At 39.2% G+C, this 21,974-nt stretch overlaps 1 protein-coding gene and 1 long non-coding RNA gene across 4 annotated transcripts in view; one reads left to right on the forward strand and one right to left on the reverse strand.

The window, feature by feature from the left end:
• Positions 1-45: 45 nt before the first annotated feature.
• Positions 46-19,044, reverse strand: LOC139085235 (uncharacterized). Its single transcript, XR_011543429.1, has 2 exons — positions 18,496-19,044; positions 46-1,795 (listed from the first exon to the last, which is right to left on the reverse strand). It is a non-coding gene; the product is annotated as an uncharacterized lncRNA (long non-coding RNA).
• The window catches only part of RB1CC1 (RB1 inducible coiled-coil 1), a 91,121-nt gene continuing 88,186 nt past the window's right edge, over positions 19,040-21,974 (forward strand). For 2 of the 3 annotated variants that reach the window (XM_008525044.2, XM_008525047.2), the window contains exon 1: positions 19,040-19,510. The gene's annotated coding sequence lies outside the window, so the exon portion shown is untranslated. Of the gene's footprint in view, positions 20,106-21,974 lie in introns of all 3 variants that reach the window. The other variant, XM_008525045.2, reaches the window with a different exon arrangement.

Raw genomic sequence — 21,974 nt, forward strand, 5'->3', positions numbered from 1 at the left:
TCTTACACAGAGGGCAAGGAGAGAGCAAAGAAAGAGGCAGACCACTTCAGATTGGTAGGTGGCAGCTTTAATAAGCAAGGGAATTTATTTATGAGGCTTGTCTTGGGCAGCTGCAAGATGAGTGTATACCTGGACCCACTCTCCAAATCTTAAAAGTTTAGATAGAGGTCTTAACTGGGTTCAGTCTCCTGTACCATCCAGGCGGTCTCAACAACACCTTACTCTCAAGGCTATGACCTTCAAATATTTGCCGCTGAGGGAACTGTGGGTGGATCTTACATTCCAAGGACAGGGGATGCGGAGAGGAGCCTCTAATTGCCTGGGTCCAGCTCCAGGGTCAACTGGTGGTCACATCCTCTTGATGACCTCCTCCAACAGAAGTAAGAAACAAGAGAGAATCTAGGGTGCTGAGTTAGAGGGACCCAGGGAGCAAATAAAGGGAGACCAAAGGTGGTCAAACGCCGTGTCCTCAGGAGAAAGGGACTGAAAAAGGATTCATGCCTTCTACACAGTGTTCCAAGGCATTGGTTTCTCAGAGATGGAAATTGTAACAATGTTTTTTCACTACCTAAGACCTCTGACTATATGGAACAACCTTGTAATTGTGCATGGGAGTTTGTTCATGACTTAATGTGAAGTGAGGGGAAGGAAAGAAAAAAACAACAGGTCTTCCCATGACAGTTTATGATTGTAAACTGTAGGAGCAAACCTGAAAAATTCTAAATATCTATCCATAATGGACCAATTAAAAAATTGTGTTATATCCACTTGGATATAATCATATTCCATATGATGGAATACTATAAAGTCATTGAAAGAAATGTAATAAAATCTATGTCTAGTGACATCATATATTATTTATATACTTAGAAAAACATCTGGAAGGAGAGAGATATATATATTTCCTTTACCATACCCTAGGTGATGTCTGATCACCCTGGCCTGCCTTCAGCAAGATTCCTGCTAGATCAGTGTGTATATATATATATTCATATATAAATGGAGAACAAGACAAGTCCTCAGATAACTTCAGAAAGGCGGGGTAGAAAGGTTTGTAGTTCCCTGAAAGTTCAGAGGACAAACAAATGACACTCAGTTGGATAGACCAGGAAAAAGAATTTTAAAAAATTGGTAGCCTTTTGAGAGGAAGGTGAGCAGAGAAAATTCTAGGAAAAGTAATAGCCTGAGCAAAGGCATAAAGCTGGAAGGGGGAAGGTTATTTCTAGAGCTAACAATAACAGCCAATATTAAATGAGCACTTCTACATTCCAGGTGTTGTTTTCAGCTCTTTACCAGTGGTGTTTCATAATATCTTTACAAGTAGCTATTACGATTTTCACTTTAGAGATGAAGAAATTGAGGCATAGAGAAAGTAAGGTGCCTGCTAAGATCATCCAGCTGGTGAGAGGCATTGGCAGGATCCAAAGCCAGCTTGAGCTCAGTCTTCCCAGAAGTCTCCCTCTTGTAGATGGGATCTTAATTTGAAAGGCCTAAAAGGCCACTTGAGGACATTTTAAACTAGAGTAGGCCGTAAGACATGATTCTGGTCCAGATGAGAAATCATGAGAAGAATGAGAGTGAGCAGGCCATCTTCCTCATCTACTGTCCAGTTCTGTGAGAGGTTAAAATCAGCTAAAATTCAGCTCTGTGAGAAGTGACAATTCTTCACACCTCTCTCCTTCCCTCCACATGGAGGGAGAGCTGCGTCTCCAAACTAGGTGAGGTGCCCTGCTTTCCCATCAGCTCTGTGGTCTGTTCAGTGACATTCTTATTTCTCCTAATCAGGATTAAATTCCTAAAAGAGAGGAGAGGAACCATTTCTTACTTATTTTTATGATCCCTAGGAATACCAACAAGTAAATATTTAATATGAATTAATATGAACATATATTCCTATGTCCTAGATATCTGATCACCTTTTTCTCATTAAAAATATATTTCAAACACAAAACTATAGATATTAACATAATTTACACCCAAGCTATCCATTACCCAACTTTAACACATCTTAATATACAGCTCTGTGTATTTCAGATTTCTTAAAAAAGAAACATTACAGATCTAGCAGAGGCTGTCTGTGTCAGCCTCTCTTATCCCAACTCTCTTCTCTCCCTCCCTGCCATCTGATGTTGGTGTATTTCATTCCCATGCGTGTGTTTTGGTTATCTGTATATTATTTTCTGTGATTTACTTTTTTTTCACACATTATTTTTAAAAAATTCCAATTCTCTTTTACTTTTATGAGTAGATATGGTTCAAATTCAAATGAGTATGCAGTGAAAAGTTTCTTTTCCACACAGGTGCCACACAGGTGCAACACCCAGTCTCGCTTCCTGGAAGCAACCAATGTTTCCTGTTTCTTCTTTATTCTTCCAGAGATGTTCTATGGATATTAAGCAAATACATATATATGTCTCTCTCTTCTTTGTTTTACTTAAATGGTAACACACTCTTATGCACCTTGTTTTTTCATTCAACAATACATTTTAGAGATATTTTCATACAATGTATAAAATGATTCCTTATTCTTTTGTCCCAGATGCATTGGATGTATAGACCATAATTTATTTAACCTGTTCTCTATTAATGAGCAATCCGACTTTTACTACTACAAACAATATTGCAATAACTATTCTTGTTCATGTTAGTTCCCATACATGTAGTTATGTCTATAGAATAAATTAGAATTGACACTTTTATGGTAATATTAATCATAATGATTGCCAAATTCCCCTTCCTTGAGATTGTGATATGTTTACACTCCCTGAAATAAATGTGCCCATTTTCTCACACTCTTTCTAATACTGCATATTATCAAATATTTCTACTTTTTACTTAAATAATATGTTTTTGAGATATCATATGGATACATGTAGCTCTGGTTCATGCATTTTTAACTACTGGGTAGTACTTGATTATTGATAAATAGAGTAGACAGACATCCCAGTTTACGATGGTCCAACTTATGATGTTTTGACTTTATGATGGTGTGAAATTGATACGCATTCAGTAGAAACTGTACTTCAAATTCTGAATTTCAGCCTTTTCCTGGGCTAACCATATGTGGTATGGTTCTCTCTCATGATGCTGGGCAGCCGCAGAGAGCTGCAGCTCCCAGTCAGCCACGTGATCAGAAGGGTAAACAACTGATACACCTACAACCATGCTGTACCCACACGACCATTCTGTTTTCACTTTAACATAGTGTTCAATAAATTACTTGAGATCTTCCACATTTTACTATAACATAGGCTTTGTGTTAGATGATTTTTGCCCACTTGCAGGCTAATGTGTTCTCAGAATGTTTAAGGTAGGAGAGGGTAAGCTATGATGTTTGGTAGGTCAGATGTACTAAATGCATTTTCGACTTAAGATGGGTTTATGGGGATGTAACCCCATTGTAAGTCAAGGAAGATCTGTACTGCAATTTACTTATCCACATATCAACCTATAGACAATTACTCTTTTCCCCTGTCACTTTATCCTTGTAAGAGTGCCTGGTCCATGACAAATATTTGTTGAGTGAATGAGTGAACTATAAAGCAATGAATAATAAGAAACTGATTGCAAAGCATGCTAGATATCTGGTATGGACTCTGAGGGACTGCAGTTGATATTTCCCACTATAATTCAGTGTCTCAGGGAAGACAGACAAAGTTGTTGACTACCCAAGGAAAAGCAACCATAGGCATCTGCTATCATTTCAGGACCTTAGAGGTAAAGGGGAGGGGTTGGAGAAGAATAACCTTTTACTGCTTTTAAACTGTGTATTTTTTAGTTTTCATAATTTGCATTAATAGCCTCAATTATCAGTAGTCAAAGAAACAGTATACATCAAGGATAACTTTTCTACTTTTAAATGTAAACAGTAGCTCATTAGTCATCTTTTGAATTGCAGAGGTACACCCAGCTAGCTAAAAGCCACCACACCCTGTCTGTTTTTACTGCGTCAAGAATTAATCTGGCTAGGTTACTTTGTTGTTAAAACAACAGACCAATTATTTAAAGCTCAAGTTCAAGTTCATATATTCTTTTCCTCAGTTGGTTTTCATATCATGGCAAAGGGGCAGCTTCCATGTAAGAACTTTATAACAATGACTATCCACTGATGGCAAATTTTGGCATAGGACACTATTTAGTATTTAGGTATGATGCACTTTGTGGCTGGGGCAAAGAAGCATTTAATATGGTTAATTTTACTGAGGCCATGCTTAGAAATTTCTGATCCCAAGACAAAATGCCACACATACTTCCTTCTGGTATTTAGCTTTCTACCACAGGAATAGAATTCACTCCAAAAGTTTTACAGCTGTAGATATGAGAGAACATTTTATGAGTATTTTAAAAGATGCCAGTCTTGTTTCTCTCCTGTCCTGTATTTTAGGCTAGAACTTTATCTTAATGATTCTACCTCCTCTTATTATTTACCTGTCTTTCAAGTTAAAATTGTGCACCAAGGTTTTGCTGATAGAGCCATTTCTGGACAATTTTTCTTTGAGCAGACTTCATGTTGACTAGGCAAGCTACGAACTTAATACATTATTCATTTAACAATGCACAGAACAATTAAATAAATGCACAGAACAAGGCTATGCATCTACTAGAGAAGCAAGTACTTTTGTCTAAAAAGGGTCCTTTTAAAATATATGTATATACTAATTGTTCCATAATTTGAGGCAGTAGTCTTGCCATGAAGTATACTATTGTCCTGGAAAGGAATTCTTATTAAATTAAGAACTAACAAGAGTGCACAAGTTTAAGTTACTAATTGTATTATACGATAGTATGTCATTATGTTGTTTGGTTTTGAGAGAGCAATAATCAGCCCAAGACTAAGAAACCAAAAAATCTGCCAATACAAATTATTCATGCTATTTAGACTTTTAAATAGAATTCAAGGAAAAACACCCATTGATTAAGCTTAAGCTTTAGTTTCCTTATATGTAAAAACGGTAGTTTGTTGTGTTAGATTAAATAAGGCATATAAAGCACCTACTATGATACCTTGCACATGCTCATTCAATTTTGTTAGCTCCTTCTCTTTCTCTGAAATCAGTGGTGTACCTAGCACATTTGACACCTGGTATAGATCATTCTTAATACCTTCTTCTAAAGGAGAAAATTACTTTTACTGATAATCATGAAATGAAAAACAATATAAACCAGACAGAAATGTAGACATTGAAAAATATTTTATTGGGTCTTCAAATATGTAATTATGTCATTAAAATTTTTTAAATAAAAGTTTAAATAAAATAATCACATTTCAAAAAAGAAAAAATAACAGATTAATACTTTTTCATTACATGATTTAAAAAAAGTGGAAAATATGAAGAAATACTTCAAAAAAGAGAACTATGTAAGGTGCAGAGAATGATTTGCTCATGGAATGGTAGAACTGTACATACCACTGAAACTATTTGGCTTCTGTTTAGGCATCTTTACAATCATGGTATTATCGTTGTGTTATATATATACACATTGTACAAAGATAGCATATATATATATATATATATACACACAAGGTACATACTATATATATAAATGTTTGTGGTTTGTTTGGTGAGGAAGATTCACTCTGAGCTAACATCTGTTGCCAATCTTCTTTTTTTGCTTAAGGAAGATCAGCCCTGAGCTAACAATTATGCCAGTACATGGATCACTGCCACGGCATGGTTTGACAGTAATGTAGGTCCACACCCAGGAACCGAAACCACGAACCTGAAGCGGAGCATGCAGGACTTAACTGCTACGCCAAAGGGCTGGCCCTATCATTGTATATTTTGAGTCTACAGTTTAAAGGTAGGATTTATATAGTACCACTGGAGTTGGAGACATGAATCAATTTCCCCATAGAATATAATGTTGATTAAAAGATAAATAATAAAAATGTGCTTATTTTTACTCTGAGGCTTACACATATGTTATTAAAATTTAATAGAAACCACCGAACTTATTCAAAATTTACATCAGTGGTTCTCTGCCTTGGTGATTTTGCCTCTCAGGACATTTGGCAGTGTCTGGAGACATTTTTGTTTGTTATAACTGGGGGAGCGGTGGGGAGGGTGGACAGAATGCTATTGAAATCAAGTGGGTAGAGGCCAGGGATGGAGCTAAACATCCTAAGATACACAGAACAGCTTCCCACAACAGAGAGTTATCTGGCTCGAAATGACAACAGATTGAGAAACCGACTTGGACTAACAAGTGTTTTTCCATTGGTATTGTTTAAAATTGATGGCAGACTATAGGTATATTTGTTATTGTTAAATAATACTTAACACTACCTTATTGCCTGCACCCAGGGCTAATCATTTGATTTCCATTAGATTTCTCCTTCTAATGGACTGCCACTTTAAGTGAGGGTTAAATCAGATTTCTACTTTTAAAGTACTTTTAAATCACTTTAGTGATGGTTAAACAAACCAGAGCTTAGTAAAAGGTGATTTACGTGGCTATTTTCTGTTTACTACTTATCTCATTTGATTTTTTAAAATATAATTTAAAAATATTAAGTAAGAGTTTTATTGAAATGTAATTCACATACCAAAAACTCACCACTTTAAAGTGTACAATTCAGTAGTTTTTAGCATAGTCATAAGGTTGTGTAATCAATACCAGTATCTAAGTTCAGAACATGTTCATCATTCCCAAAAGAAATCTCAAGCCCACTAGCGGTCATATCCCATTCTTCCCTTTCCCCAACCCCTGATAACCACTAATCTACTTTCTGTCTAGGAATTCGCCTATTCTGGATATTTCATATAAGCAGAATCAGAGTACTTGGCTTTTCAAGACTAGCTTCTTTCACTTGGTATGTTTTCATGGTTCATCCATGTTGTAGCATATATCAGTATTTCTTTCCATTTTATTGCCAGATAATATTTCATTGTACGGACAGGTCATATTTGATTTGTCCATTCATCAGTCGATATTTACTTCCATTTTTTTAGCTCCTAAGAATGCTGCTATGAACAATTGTGACCTCATCTTTGTGTGGACACAGGTTTTTAGTTCTCTTGGGTATATACCTAGGAGTGGAATTGCTGGATCATATAGTAATTCTGTGTTCTATGTGAGGAATTGAAATTCTTGCATCACATATAATATTCTATTTTATGGGTAGGTCACATTTTGGTTATCCAATGATCAGTTGATGGGCATTAGGATGTTTTAATTTTTCAGCTATTATGAATAATGCAATATAAACATTTGTGTACAAGTTTTTGTGGTGACACGTTTTTATTTCTCTAGGACTGGAATTGTAACCACAAGTCCAGTAGAGCCAGCTGGAACAGATCCCCATCTCTTATCAACAGAGTGAGTAAGAATTGTCTTTCAGAAAATGTGCAAAGTCAGCTAGCTGGAGCATGTGCGGAAGAAATCTTGACCTGCAATGACGGTGGAACCAAAGATTCTCCTCCTCATAGAACCAAAGGACCAGGACATGACTAGAACTTAAAAACTGGACTTTTATCGGAAGGAAGGGATCTGTTACCCAGGAAGATGTGGTGTTAAAATTCCTTCCCCACCTCACCATGTTTAGAACCTTACTATAAATGCTTAAAGCCCACCAATCAAAACTTGTCCTGCAAGCATTTCCATGTGCCAGCCTGTTTTCCCTAACCTCTTAAATTTCGTCCCAAATCCTGAATCAGGGAGACAGATCTGAGGATACATGCCCCGTCTCCTTGCAGAATGATATTGCAAAATAAAGCTACATTTCTTTTCCCAAAAGTTGATGCTGTAATAATAGGCTTTTGTTATGTGCAGCAGGCAAGAGAACCCCAATCTGATGTGGTAAGAGAATTGCTGGGGTATGTGATAAATCTATGTTTAACATTTTGAGGAACTGCCAATCTGTGTTCCAAAGTGGCCGCACCATTTTAAAATCCCACCAGCAATATACTAGAGTTCCAGTTTTCCACATCCTTGTTGTTGTGTGTCTTTGGTTTTAGCTATCCTAGTGGATGCGAAGTGGTATCTCATTGTGATTTTGATGTACATTTCCCTAACGACTAATGAGATTGAGCATCTTTTTATGTGCTTCTTGGCTATTTGTGTATCTTCTTAGAAATGTCTATTCAAATCTTCAGCCATTTTAAAAATTGGGTTGTCTTTTTAAAATTCGTTATATATTCTGGATACTTGTTCTTTATGTGACATGTAATTTACAAATATTTCCTCATTCTGCGAATTGTCTTTTTACTTTCTTGATGGTGTCCTTCGAAGCAGTAAAGTTTTTAATTTTGATGAGGTCCAATTTATCTAATTTGTGTGTGCACGTGTGTGTATTGCCCGTGTTTTGGGTGTCATATCTAAGACACCATTGCCTAATCCAAGGTCACAAAGATTTACTCCTATGCTTTCTGCTAAGGGTTTTATAGTTTTAGCTACTACACTTAAGCCTTTGATCAGTTTGAGTTAATTTTTGTATATGGTATGAAGTAGGAGTCTCACTTCATTCTTTTGCATGTGATTATCCAATTGTCCCAACACCATTTGTTGAGAAGGTTATCTTACTCTACTGAAAAGTCTTGGTACCCTTTTTGAAAATCAATTTACTTTAAATTTAACAGCTCATTTCTGGACTCTAAATTCTTTTCCTTTAATTTGTTTAATCTTACGTCTGTCCCACACTGTCTTGATTAATGTAGCTTTGTAGTAAGCTTTAAAATTGGGAAGTGTGAATTCTCTACATTTGTTCTTTTTCAAGATTGTTTTGGCTATTCTTGTCCCTTGATTTCCATATGAATTTTATGATGAGCTCACTAGTTTCTGCAAAAAGTCTACTTGAGACTTTAGTAGGACCTGTGTTGAATTTGGAAAGTATTGCCATCTAATAAGTCTTCTGATTCATGCAGATGGAACATCTTTTTTAATTTCTTTCAAGAATGTTTTGTAATTTTCAGTGTAATAGTCTTGTATTCTTTTGGTTAAATTTATTCCTATTATGCTCTTTTTCTTTTTCTTTTTCATTTGTGTGTGTGTGTGTGAGGAAGATTGTCCCTGAGCTAACATCTATGCCAATCTTCCTCTATTTTGTATGTGGGACGCCTCCACAGCATGGCTTAATGAGCAGTGCATAGGTTCACACTGGGGATTCGAACCTGTGAACCGTGGGTCACTGAAGCTGAATGTGAGAACTTAACCAGTATGCCATCGGGTCAACCCCTCATTACACTATTTTTAAATGGATGCTATTTAAATGAAATTATTGGGCTGGCCCGGTGGCACAGCGGTTAAGTGCCCACATTCTGTTTCGGTAGCCCCTGGTTCACTGGTTCAGATCCCGGGTGCAGACATGGCACCACTTGGCAAGCCATGTTGTGGTAGGCATCCCACATATAAAGTAGAGGAAGATGGGCACAGATGTTAGCTCAAGGCCAGTCTTCCTCAGCAAAAAGAGGAGGATTGGCAGTAGTTAGCTCAGGGCTAATCTTCCTCAAAAAAAAAAAAGAAAAAAAGAAATGAAATTATTTTCTCAATTTCATTTATTGAAATGTTTATTGCTAGTGTTCAGAAACATAATAAAAGTGTTTTTAAGTAAAATCTTAATACTACTGAAGCAGTTTCATGAAATAGGAAAAGGATATTTTCTTTAACCACTTAATGTGGACTTCTCCTTCTTTGGAATCTGCACTATCCACTGTATTGAAGACATACATACTGTAATCTCTTTACAAAGGCTGGATGAACTTCCTTTCAGGAAACCTATGATTTTCAGCTTATTTCTTGGTGATGTTGGATATTTTCAAAGATAATCTTCATGAAGTGGGAGTGTGTAAAATTGTCCTTGGGTGCCTTAAAAATGGAAAGGAAAAGACAAGCATTTCACACAAGCATCTCTCTTTGGCCAGTTTCCAGAACTTCAGGGGTATAAAGAAATGAAGGGAAAAAGGGGGAGAGGCAAAAAGCCTATTGTATAAATATAAATGACAAGAAAGATGTAAAATTGAGAAATATTTTGAAGGAATTCTTTTGTTTTAAATGTAACTAGATGTTTCTACTAAAATACATCCAAACACTTCATTAATTTCAAAAACTGATGGAGTTGCATTTTTCCAAAAGTATTGAGTTGCCACTGTATAATTATTCTGGGACCATACAAAATGTTTGAGCTGTAGTATCATTTACACACAATTTTTCATTCTAATCTATAGAGTATGTGAAGTAGCTAAAACAGGTATTGCCAACACCATTTTAAAAGGAGGAAATTGAAATCATAGATATTAAGTAATCTTCCAAATCCGAATGAGATCTCAGGTTTTCCAACTCCTAAATGCAAACCACCTTATGATCTACTTGTGTAGAAACAATATAGACATACGGAAAAAAATTAAGGCACATCTGAGAATGACAAATGAGTTCATATTAATTCCTTGATAACGCTAAAAAGATACAGAAGAAAGTGTGAGTAGATTAGAATTTATCTGATGAGTTCATTTTGAGAGAGAGGGTGGTACCTATGGATTAAAAGAAGGAAGACTTAGTAGGACTGTAAGGATCTTTAGAGATTTAGTCCTTTGTTTCTCAAGGCCATTTTCTGCATTAGAATTCCCCCTAAAGCTTGTTAAAAAAGTGAAGAGTCCCAGGCCCTGTCACTGGTATATACCTAGTGTATTTGACAATCCATGGATAACTTTTTAACACTCCATTCTTCTACACAACAAAATTAGTTTTAATAACAATCAAAAGCAGTAACAATAATGGCCAGAAAAGAGACAGTGAACATTTTTATTGAAACTTCATATAATCAAGGTAGTTAAAAAATATTACAGGAACAAGAAAACAATTTTTCAAGTTTTACCTGTCTTTTGCCAATAGATCAATATATTTTATGTAAATAATTGTCTAGCAGCTAAGTGAATTTTAATAAAACAAACATCAAAAGTTATCTTAGATAACTACTAAATCATGCTGCTGATGTAAGGTTTTATTTCTTAATTTATTTTCAATTTTCAATTGAACAATAAGCAATTAAGGATAAATCCCAATTTTAAAGATATTACTTAAATTCTGTAAAATATTTCACATACAAACTAAATTTTGCACGTACTCAGTGGTCCCACAAAATGACAGAATGAGATTATGGGATGGAGTCAAAAGCCCACAACTACCTTCAATAAAAGGGACAGGATAGTGACTGGAGGGGAGACAAGAAATGGGGGCAGACAGGTTTGCAGAATTTATGGAGGAAGGGTGAAGAAGTTCTTTCTCATAGCTTCTGTTTCCTCAGTGATGTAGGAGGTGAGATTTACCAAGAATAAGAGAATTGGAAAGGGGTAGGGATTAGGGATTGAAGATCAGCGTGGACAATTTGATGGAGAGTAGAAACAACTGACTACTAGCGAAACACAACACAGAAGGCTGAGGCAGGATTGGAGACCAGGTTGCCAGACATCTAGTTCAGCGCTCCTTTTAATAAACCACACTGAAAAAGAATGCGTTTCGGGAAAAGTGTTTTTGCATGCACGGACAGCAGGCAGGGTTAACTAAAACAGAGGGATGATTTGATAAAGTAACAGCAAAAAACAAATGATGTTTTTAAAATAAATGGACTTGAGCAAATTGGAAAAAATTATGAATTTTATGTGAAACAATATAGAAACCATTTTAAGTTGCAAATGACTAATGATATATCTTAAAAGATGTGCAGTTTGGAAAGTGCAGAAAAATGTACATAAAGGAAAGATCACCTGTAATGTATACTTTATACTTACTTAAAAAGCTTTGTCAGTCTTCACTAGATACCCTTTTTTTTCTTTTAGGAAGATTAGCCCTGAGGGAACATCTGCTGCCAATCCTCCTCTTTTTGCTGAGGAAGCCTGGCCCTGAGCTAAGATCCGTGCCTATCCTCCTCTACTTTATATGTGGGACGCCTACCACAGCATGGCTTGCCAAGCGGTGCCATGTCTGCACCCGGGATACGAACTGGAGAACCCTGGGCTGCCAAAGCAGAATGTGTGCACATAACCGGTGCGCCACTGGGCCAGGCCCCAGATACCTTTTTATCATTGCTTTTGTGCACACATAAAAAATATATAAGCAAAATACATTGGTAAAGGTATTTCTAAAATTGCATCACTTTCAAAATCTAACTCTTCTAACTACATTTTGAGTCAGAAGTTGTCTGGGTTTTTCCAAACAATTTAACCTTTCACCACTGAAAGTATTGGCAGCAATTCCTGAGAATCTATAACAGAATAAAAGCCATGGTGCTAGTCTTCTAACCCAGCTTTCCAATTCTTTAGATAGCATGATTTGGATTGTCTTTGGTTATGTTGCCCAACATCTCTGATACATCATCTCTCCCAAACTTTTGGTAACTTGGCTTTAAAAGAATGCTTCACCATTGTTTTTAGGATATTTTTCCAAGCTGATTTTTGAAGTCTTGCATGAACAGGCAATGAATGGCAATTGATTAACAAGATTGTAGGACTGTATCCACTGTTAAATGCACTCAGATTTCAGATATTAAAATATGAAAAAATGCATCTTAAAAAATAGTACAATTCTGTACTATAATTTAGAATATTTTCCTTTGTCATTAAATATTTTTCTGAAATATAGTTTTAGTGGCTGCATAGTATTTCATTAACTAGATGTACCATAGTTTACCCTGTAGTTCTGGGAAGGGGGGTGATTTTGTCCCTCTGGGAACATTACAAAATGTCCAGATATCTTTGATTGTCAAAACTGGAGGTGCCATTGGTATTTAGTGGGTAAAGGCCAGGGATGCTGTTAAACATCTAAAATGCAGAGGACAGCTTACAACAAAGAACTACCTGGCCCAAAATGCTAATAGTGCTGAGATTCAGAAACTGTAGCCTACTGCTAGACTTTAAAGTTTTCTCCTCTCCCACATTCAGGAGTCCACTAAATTAAGGGGCAGCATACTGTAGCATTTAAGGATACAGCCTCTAGAATTGGATTATCTGGGTTCAAATCTTCTCCCTAACTATCAGCTGAAGAACATTAACTAGAAGGCGTTAGTAATTTAACCTCTCGTTTTCCCACCTGTATGGAGAAAATTAATAGAATCCTGATAGGGCTATTAAGACAACCAGATAGGTTTATAAATGTAAAGCCCACATTTGTCATCTAAGACACACTCACAAATGTTTTGTGGTTTCAGTTAGGTTATACATTTTTTTGTAAAGATTGGCACTTGAGCTAACAACTGTTGCCAACCTTTTTTTTTTTTAATTCTTCTCCCCAAAGCCCCCTAGTACACAGCTGTAGATTCTAGTTGTGAATCTGGTTGTGGCATGGGGGACGCTGCCTCAGCATGGCCTGAGACGTGGTGCCATGTCCCCGCCCAGGATCCGAACTGGTAAAACCCTGGGCCGCCTAAGCAGAGTGCGCAAACGCAACCATTCGGCCATGGGGCTGGCCCAGGTTATGCATTTCTTAAATATAATCACAAACCTAATAATTGAGGGATGCAATCAAAATAGGAAGCCACTGATGGAAAAATCTGGAGCAAAGAATCTCAAGGCTTAGGGCCTACGTCATTGAGTCTAATGTCTTTCAAGTCATTAGAGGGCGGTAAAATCAATTTAGTCGGTCAAGACTAGTATTGGAAAAAATATAGTAAATATGACAGCACATCACAAGCAGTATTTTTTCATGAAACATGGTTTCATTGGTACAGAGGCCTGTATGTGTTACCAGGTCACAACGTTAAAACGTATTTCTTAATGTGGGTCACAGTCAAAGAAGTTTGAAAGGCACCACCTGAAGTCCAACTACCACTTGATGTTTGAGTCCAATCTACATCTGTATCTGTAGGACTGGTAAGTTTCTGCTTTAAGACATTCTAGCTCTACTTTTAGACATTTTGCTAAGAAGCTCTTTTTCAAAATAATGAAAGACAAGAATTTAATGTGAAAATGACAAGAACGGTTTTGTCTCAATCTATTGGTTTAAATCTGCTGGAAAATTAAGAATGCTAGAATTATTTTCCTGTATGTGTTGCAGCATTAGAAACAGTATGGCTCACTAGCTCATTACTAGCTTTGAAGACAGTCACTCCTAAGTTAACTATCATCATCATTAATAATATGTTTGAGTACCAAGAGACCAACTGAGTAGGGCAGCTTTAAGGTCTGTAAATAGTACTGAAAACATTAACTTAATAGTCATACAGCCAGAAGCCTCTAAGTAGTTCATGACCATATTTTACACACCAAATTAGCTATCATCTTAAAAACAAAGTCCAAAACTTTTAAAAAGGGGTTAACCTTTAAAAATGGAAAATTGTGATTGATACTTTGAATCAAGTCAAATTATGTCATTGTGGTTACTGGCTATTTGAACATAACCTAAAAGAAAACTAGGATAATGACACTAAGATGTTTGAGAAATATCTCATGTATATGTAGAATGAAATCTTAAATCAGGTAGCGTTAACAAAATTAAGCTGCGTATCGTGATCTTCCCAACATCCTGATGTATTTTGGTTAAAGGATTAATGTCATATAAACTTGTCACTAAAATGATTTTTTTTTTTTTTGGAGGAAGATTAGCCCTGAGCTAACTGCTGCCAATCCTCCTCTTTTTGCTGAGGAAGACTGGCCCTGAGCTAAGATCCATGCCCAGCTTCCTCTACTTTACATGTGGGATGCCTACCACAGCATGGCTTGCCGAGCGGTGCCAGGTCTGTACCCGGGATCGGAACCCAGGCTGCCAAAGCAGAAGGTGTGCATTTAACCGCTGCCCTACCACCGGGCCAGCCCCACTACAAAGATTTTTGAATGGTCCCCTGTACAGGCTTTTAAGATATTTGAGGGTGGGAATTCCCCACAGTAACTTACCTAGTCAACCTTCAATATAAATATTTGCAGAGTTTATTATATCCAACAAATATTTTATTAATTGCTAACTATGTGCCAAGCTCTCTATAAAGTTCCAGGAACTTAAAAATGAATAATCCATAGTTCCTAATCTTAAGAGTTTCACAGACTTAAACAGAAGACAAAATTTATAGTTGTGTAATATAAAGCAGAAGTAGTAGAAGGGTGAGTGGTCACTATATTGTCTACAAGTTAGAAGCTGGCTGACATCCAAGCTCTGTTTTTTTAAATTTTATTTATTTTTTTTGAGGAAGATTAACCCTGCGCTAACATCTGCTGCCAATCCTTTTTCTTGAGGAAGACTGTCCCTGAGCTAACATCCGTGCCCATCTTCCTCTACTTTATACGTGGGATGCTGCCACACCATGGCTTGACAAGCAGTGCGTAGGTCCACACCTGGGATCCAAACTTGTGAACCCCAGGCTGCCAAAGCAGAACATGCTAACTTCACAGCTGCGCCACCAGGCTGGCCCCAAACTCTGTTTTAAAGGATGACGATGAAAGGTGAATGAGAGGAGAACACTCCTGGATGAAGAAACTCATATAAGGCATGTGTAAAGGGGAAAAATGCCAGGAGATATGACTAGAGAGATGGGTTTGTAACTGATGAAGAGATTCCTATGCTATGCTAAGAAGTTTAAATTGTAGCCAACATACAAAACAAAACCAGTGAAGGTTATTAGGCAGGGAAGAGACAGGATTAGATTGGCTTTGGATGGAGTAAATACTGGAGACTGGCTGTAGTTGGGAGGTGACTGGAGATATATATTGAGGGCGTGAAAAAGGTGTAGAGCACTGTCAAAAAATGTCTGAAAGCACACCATTGTACACTAGGTATTGGGGAAACACTTCTGCTATTTAACAAAGACCTACCTTTCAGCAGGTTAGACAGATACTGAAAGATATAACATAAGAATCCAGGGGAACTGTGGGCATGTTAGGGAAGAACTCCCTCAGAAAGTAACAATGGGGGCCGGCCCCATGGCCGAGTGGTTAAGTTCACATGCTCCGCTTCAATGGCCCAGGGTTTCGCAGGTTCGGATCCTGGGCGCAGACATGGCGCCTCTCATCAGGCCATGTTGAGGCAGCTTCCCATATGCCACAACTAGGAGGACCCACAACTAAAAATACACAACTATGTGCTGGGAGGATTTGGGGAGAAAAAAAGCAGGGGAAAAAAAAAAGAAAGTAACACTGAAGTTGAGACCAGAAGGAAAAACAGGATTTTAAAGATTGGAACTGATTTGAAGTACCTATGATGTTTAGCAGTAGACCCCATACAATCCCCACGTACTCAATCTAAAAAGAATAACTTCTTTTGCCCTCACTGTAAATCAAATGACCTAAATGTTTATTAAATTAAAAAAATCATCATGTGACGAGGACAAGAGTAAGCCTCTTTCATCTCTTCTCCCATAGCAATATATATTTGCCTCATTTACATTGTCTTATAATTACTCAAGAATTTGGAAGAGGACCAAATGAAAGGATCGATTTAAGAGCTAAGAGGGAGACATTACAAAAGGGAAGGGGGAGATAAAAAGAATAAATAATGTAAAATGGCAAAAGCTTTAGAAAATTCAAATAAAGTCTCAGCATTGTCCATTTAACACAATAATTTGGAGGTCTCTATTAATCTGTTTGTAATTTCATGAGAAAAGCACAGCAGACCAGTAGACGGCAATGAGACTGTGGATTGAGGACTTCTTGTCAAGAAGCTTGGTTGAGAAGTAATGATGCATGAGGATTTTTTTTTGTTCTTGTTTGAATTTATTAAGGAAGGGAGAGAACAGAGGGTTTTCAACATCCTTGGTTTGAAGGAAAATGTAATTTATTGAGACTTATAATAGATACATGTAGTCTTACTAACTTGCAAGTATATCCGCTGGATACCTGCATATTTAATAGAACTAATCTTAATACATTTTCACTTATCACTAGGAAAGAACATTAGATGCATATAAACTCCTAACAGTTACACTGTGGAGAAGGTGTATAACTTTAAGTTATGAACCAATCACTTCTGATCATTTCTTCCAGTCTATGACTAAGAGAGAAGATGAAGATTGAATTAATTATTTTTCCAAAGAAAGAAGTCTGAGAGATAAGTAACATTTAAGACATTTTATTATTTAATAGATTATCACTGGCATATTCCAGTGATGTTTTTACATGCTAAGTTGTATTGTATTTGTAATCATGAATATCATTGATAAGTAAGAGGAAGTTCAAGCACCAATATATTCTTTACAGGCCTGATACTGTTGTGTTTTGCATACGTATTTTCTGGCCAAATCCCTTCTCACCACTTATTTTCTGTGTACTGATTACTATTGCTGTGTCTAATAAAATCAGCTCCTTTCTTCAGTCTTGCCAGTTCACAACTTCCCCCAAGGGATAATAACAATTTAGTCTCTTAATTTTCACTTCTCTGCTTTATCTTGCTGGGTTAGTGTAATAAAACCCCAGCTTGAAAAAACTAAGTAAAATGACTTGCCGAAGACAAGATCTCTCTGGGATATGCAGGAGCATAAAATTAAAGACAAAGTGGTAAAGAGGCCAGCCTATAGGCATAGTGGTGAAGTGTCTACACTCTGCTTCCTGCTCCTGGGTTTGCAGGTTCCAGTCCTGGGTCAGACCCACACACAGCTCATGGAGCCATGCTAGGGCAGTGACCCACATACAAAATAGAGGAAGAGTGCCACAGACGTTAGCTCAGGGCCAATCTTCCTCAAGGAAAAAGAGGACGATTGGCAACAGAGGTTAGCTCAGGGTAATCTTCCTCACCAAAAAAAACCCGCCAAAAAACAAAAAAGAAAAAAAAAAAAACCCAAAGTGGTAAAGACAAGAAGTCCTTCTCAAACATAAGCTTCTGATACCAGAACTGTATGGTGCAAACTGAAAATCCCTAATGCTAACCGTTCAATGTTTTCCTTTTTTTTAAAAAAAATCAGTTTCCACCATGACAAACGAAGGACTGCAAACTTTGCTTCCTAATAGTCTTTGCTCTGTTTTAGTGCCACTGAAAAGGGTGATAAATACTTATTTTTATGCAAACACAATTCAAAAGCCCTCTGATGACTTAGCGATAGCCCCTCTAAGCTTTCACTCATATCAGATATTCCTGCACATAACAAAAAATTTAAAATAAAATTTCTGGGGCCAGCCCCATGGCCAAGTGGTTAAGCGCCTGCACTCCGCCTTTGGCGGCCCAGGGTTCGATTCTGGGCGTGGACATGGCACCGCTGATCAGGCCACTTGAGGCCCATCCCACATGCCACAACTAGAAGGACCCACAGCTAAAAATATGCAACTATGTATTGGTGGGACTGGGGGAGAAAAAGCAGGGGGAAAAAAAAAGAGTGGCAACAGTTGTTAGCTCAGGTGCCAATCTTTAAAAAAAAATTCTAAAAATAAAATAAAATTTGTAATTTTCTTTTAAAAAAAGGAAAATAACAGAAAGTTTAAAAATATTATGTAATTATTCTATGTGTAACTTCTGCTCATCAGATTTTAACACTCAAGCCTTGCGGCTACAAGTCATTGCCTGTGAGGACTATCTTCACAAAATCAGGATTCCCCTGATTGTTTCCCATCCATTAGAGTACTCGTGCTAACCCATTAGACAACTCAGTACCTATTTATAAAGCTGAAAACTGGTGGTCGTGGCGCTCACAGCTTCATTTCAATCGATCTGGCCTTGGCTCTCTTCTCTCTCGGCGTTTTCTTTGCCTTACCTGGTCTGAGTAACAGTGCCGCCCCACACCTGCAGTTACCAGAGACACTCGCCAGCGGCAGGCAGCTCCGGCGGTGGGGGGACGGCGAGGGGGTGGCGGTGGCCGGCCACGGCCCTTCAGCTACCCCATCCTCTCACAGATCCGAGCCCGGTCTGCGGGCTGCCCCGGGGGCAGGCTACGGCGGCCCCGGACACTCGGCTGGCCCCGCTCCTCCACGACAGGCTGAGGCAAACCAGCTCTTTCACCTGGAGTTAATCCAAAATTCGGCGGGGTCGGCCCAGCTCAGGTCAACTCGACGTAGCAAAGAAGGTCAAGCTCCCCTTGGGGCAGCCCGCGCCCGCACGGCTGCTAGCACCACAACGGGCCGCGCCGGCGTCTCCCGGGGTCAGGAGAGGACAGCCAAGTCACTGACCAGCCGGCAGCCACCGGAGGCGGAGCCACCCCCTTCCCGGCAGCCAGCCGACTTCCGGACCTGCGCGACGCCTCTCTGCGCAGCCGGGGCGCCCGGCACTCCCCTCCCCCGCCCGTCGTTTCCCGGCATGCCCTGCGGAGGAAGGGACAGAGTCGACAATAACAAACCCAGTTGTGGCCGTGTCCGCGGCCCTGCCGAGCCCTCGGCGCTGCCTCGGGGTCCCTCTGTCGCCCGGCCCCTCGGCTCTGACAGGCCGCGGCCCCCTGTCCCCCGGCCCTTGACCCAGAGCCGAGGGGCCTGACCGCGTCCCCTCTCCGCCCCGACCGCTCCCTCCCTCCCGGAGTTCGGGGCCGCGGCAGGCACCGGGACGCCGGCAGTTGTGTCGGTTGGCGGTGCCGGATGGGCGGTTGGTAGCCGCCGCCGACGACGAGGCGGCGGCGGAAGATGGTGCCAGGGGCTGCCGGCTCTGCTGTTGCTGCCGGCGGAGGAAGAGGTGCTGTCAGGTAAGTGCCGTCGCCTCCCATGTCCCTTCCCCCACCTGGCTTGGCGGCGGCGCAGTCAGCCCGCACAGTGGGCCAGGGGCTTGGGGTCCCGGCTGGCCCCGAGACCGCCCGCGCGCAGGTGTGTGCGCCCGGGGGCCCCGCGCGTCCGGCCCCGCCAACACCTGCCGTGGCCGCCTCCCTGGCGCAACAGCCGTGTGGAGACACGCGTTTCGAGTCGAAGCCCCGCCGAGCTGTGAGAGGTGTAAAAGTGGGCTTGCTGGTGCGGGCCTACCTGCGGCTTCCTGGGCCCGGCCCCGGCCCCCAGGGCCCCTCCCTGTACGCGCCCCCGGCCGAGATGCGGGAGTGGCCGAGGGCGAGAGACGCCTGAACCTACCGGGATGCATCCTCACTTGTCGTCGCCACTACTGGGCGCAGCCCTAATCGTGTCTTTGACTCGAGAAACCTGAGAGTGGAATTGGGCCGTGGCCGAACGAAGCGCACAGTGGGAGGAACGGAGAGCTGTCTTTGTCCCGACCCCGGAGTGCGAGGATCGGTATAAAGTTACTCCTAGGAATGACTCAGCCACCTCCCGCCCCACTGATGGATTTGGGATGGGGTGTGTATGCGGATTTCACAACTTTCTTGGTAGAAATAGGAGCATAACAGGAGAAATGGCAGCTTCTGGGGGGAATATTTCTGTGGTTTCTTCCACCGCCTGGTGGATGTGCTATGTTTATTGTTTATGGTTTCGTAATCTAGTCTTTTCCATCATGACTCTTTAAAGTGTGGTCATACCACGAAGTCGTGTTGGCCTGGGTGCCAAGGAAGGCTAACGTGCTCTATGTTGATAAAGAGTCACGTTACTGTACAAGACATTAAGCTAGGTAGGAATGCTCCCTTCAAGTCTACTATAGAGCGATGATTTGGGTCATATGAAAATGTGCTTATCTTGCTAACCATTTCATTGTATGGTTCCTAGGTTTTTCTCCGTTTATGGTGCTTGTACGGTTTATCTGAAGGATGGGAAAGTTAGCAACTTAGGAGGAGACTTCTTTTAATCTAAATAGATATGTGTTTCATCAAGCGTCTCATTGTATTTCGTATTTGATAGAGAGAGGATCCTTCCAATTCTCTTATTACTATGAGAAGCAAGGGACCACTAAGGAAGGTGGCTGATTCGATCTTTTGGATTATTTGATTTATAAACACACCATTGCTAGAGGTGTGAAGATATTTTTGCTTTCTTTATGTAATGTTGTAACAGAATATGGCCTGGATGAACATATTTTCTCAGTAACATTTTTGTCATGTTTTTATTTTAGTGTTTACATTGCATTTAAAACCTAGACAGAGTTTTATAAAAGAGAATCTTTATGTTGGTGAATATCTGTTGATGAAAATTGGATATGGACTCAGATCACTTTTTAAAAGTAATTTTGTTGTCTATTTTGAATCTTTTATGTTAGTTAAAGTTAAGATTTGTTATTGGCCTAATTCTTATTTGGTCTTACTGAATGACAGGGAAGACAATGAAGCAGTACTTGTGTCTCTGAGAACATTTTTCTGGCCCTTGCGAACAGACACAAGGTCAGAATGCATGGCAGATTGACTTTTAGCAAATCACATTCATTGGAAAGGGCAGAAGACACAAGACGTTTGTTTTTGAAAAGCAACACTTTAGAACCTAAATTTTTATTATATAAGCTTGAGAGGAGCTCTTATTTGGCTTCTAATTTTGAGATTGCCTTTAAATTTTCACTCATTCAGCAAATGTTTGAGCACCTGCTATGTGCTGTACTTTGCAAGTGTATATAATTTATGGTTGTTTTTTGAAAAAGGAATGGCTAGTAAAATTTTCTCATTTGGGTAATGCTATTCTCTAACCCCAATTGAGCTTTTCTTTCATAGTACAAAAAATACTGACTCAAGAAACTCAAGTGAAAATCCAGCAGTCACTTTCTACACAGATTCATTCATACAGTTATTAGTTATTTATTTACCACAGACAGGCCACTGAACCAGTTACTACAAGCAATATGAGAAATTGTTCTTGCATTATAAAAGAAAGAAAATTGGAGTCGTGTGTAAAAATAATTATAATATGAGCGTTATTGGAAATTTGAAGGAAATTTATTGAAGGGATCTGGGCTTTTAAATATAGGAGGATATTTCTGGGAGAAGAAAAAGCATGATACCACATACAAATCACTTCACTTCTCTCTAATAAAAAGTCCTAGCCAACTCAACAAGTTTTGACAATTAATACAATAAATATTGTATACCTACCATGTACCAGGCATTGCTCTAGAAATGCTGGGGATTTGGCAGTGAACAAACGAAACCAAAATCCCTATACTCATTCAAGAAAAATATAGAGTAAGAGATACATGCTGGGGAGAAAAAATAAAGCAAAGAAGCGAGGAGATGAAGCATCCAGATTGGAGGGTTGAAACTTTAGATAAAGTGGCCGGGAAAGGCCTCACCG

Source organism: Equus przewalskii, chromosome 8 (assembly GCF_037783145.1).
Source record: "Equus przewalskii isolate Varuska chromosome 8, EquPr2, whole genome shotgun sequence".
NCBI classification, from domain to species: domain Eukaryota; kingdom Metazoa; phylum Chordata; class Mammalia; order Perissodactyla; family Equidae; genus Equus; species Equus przewalskii.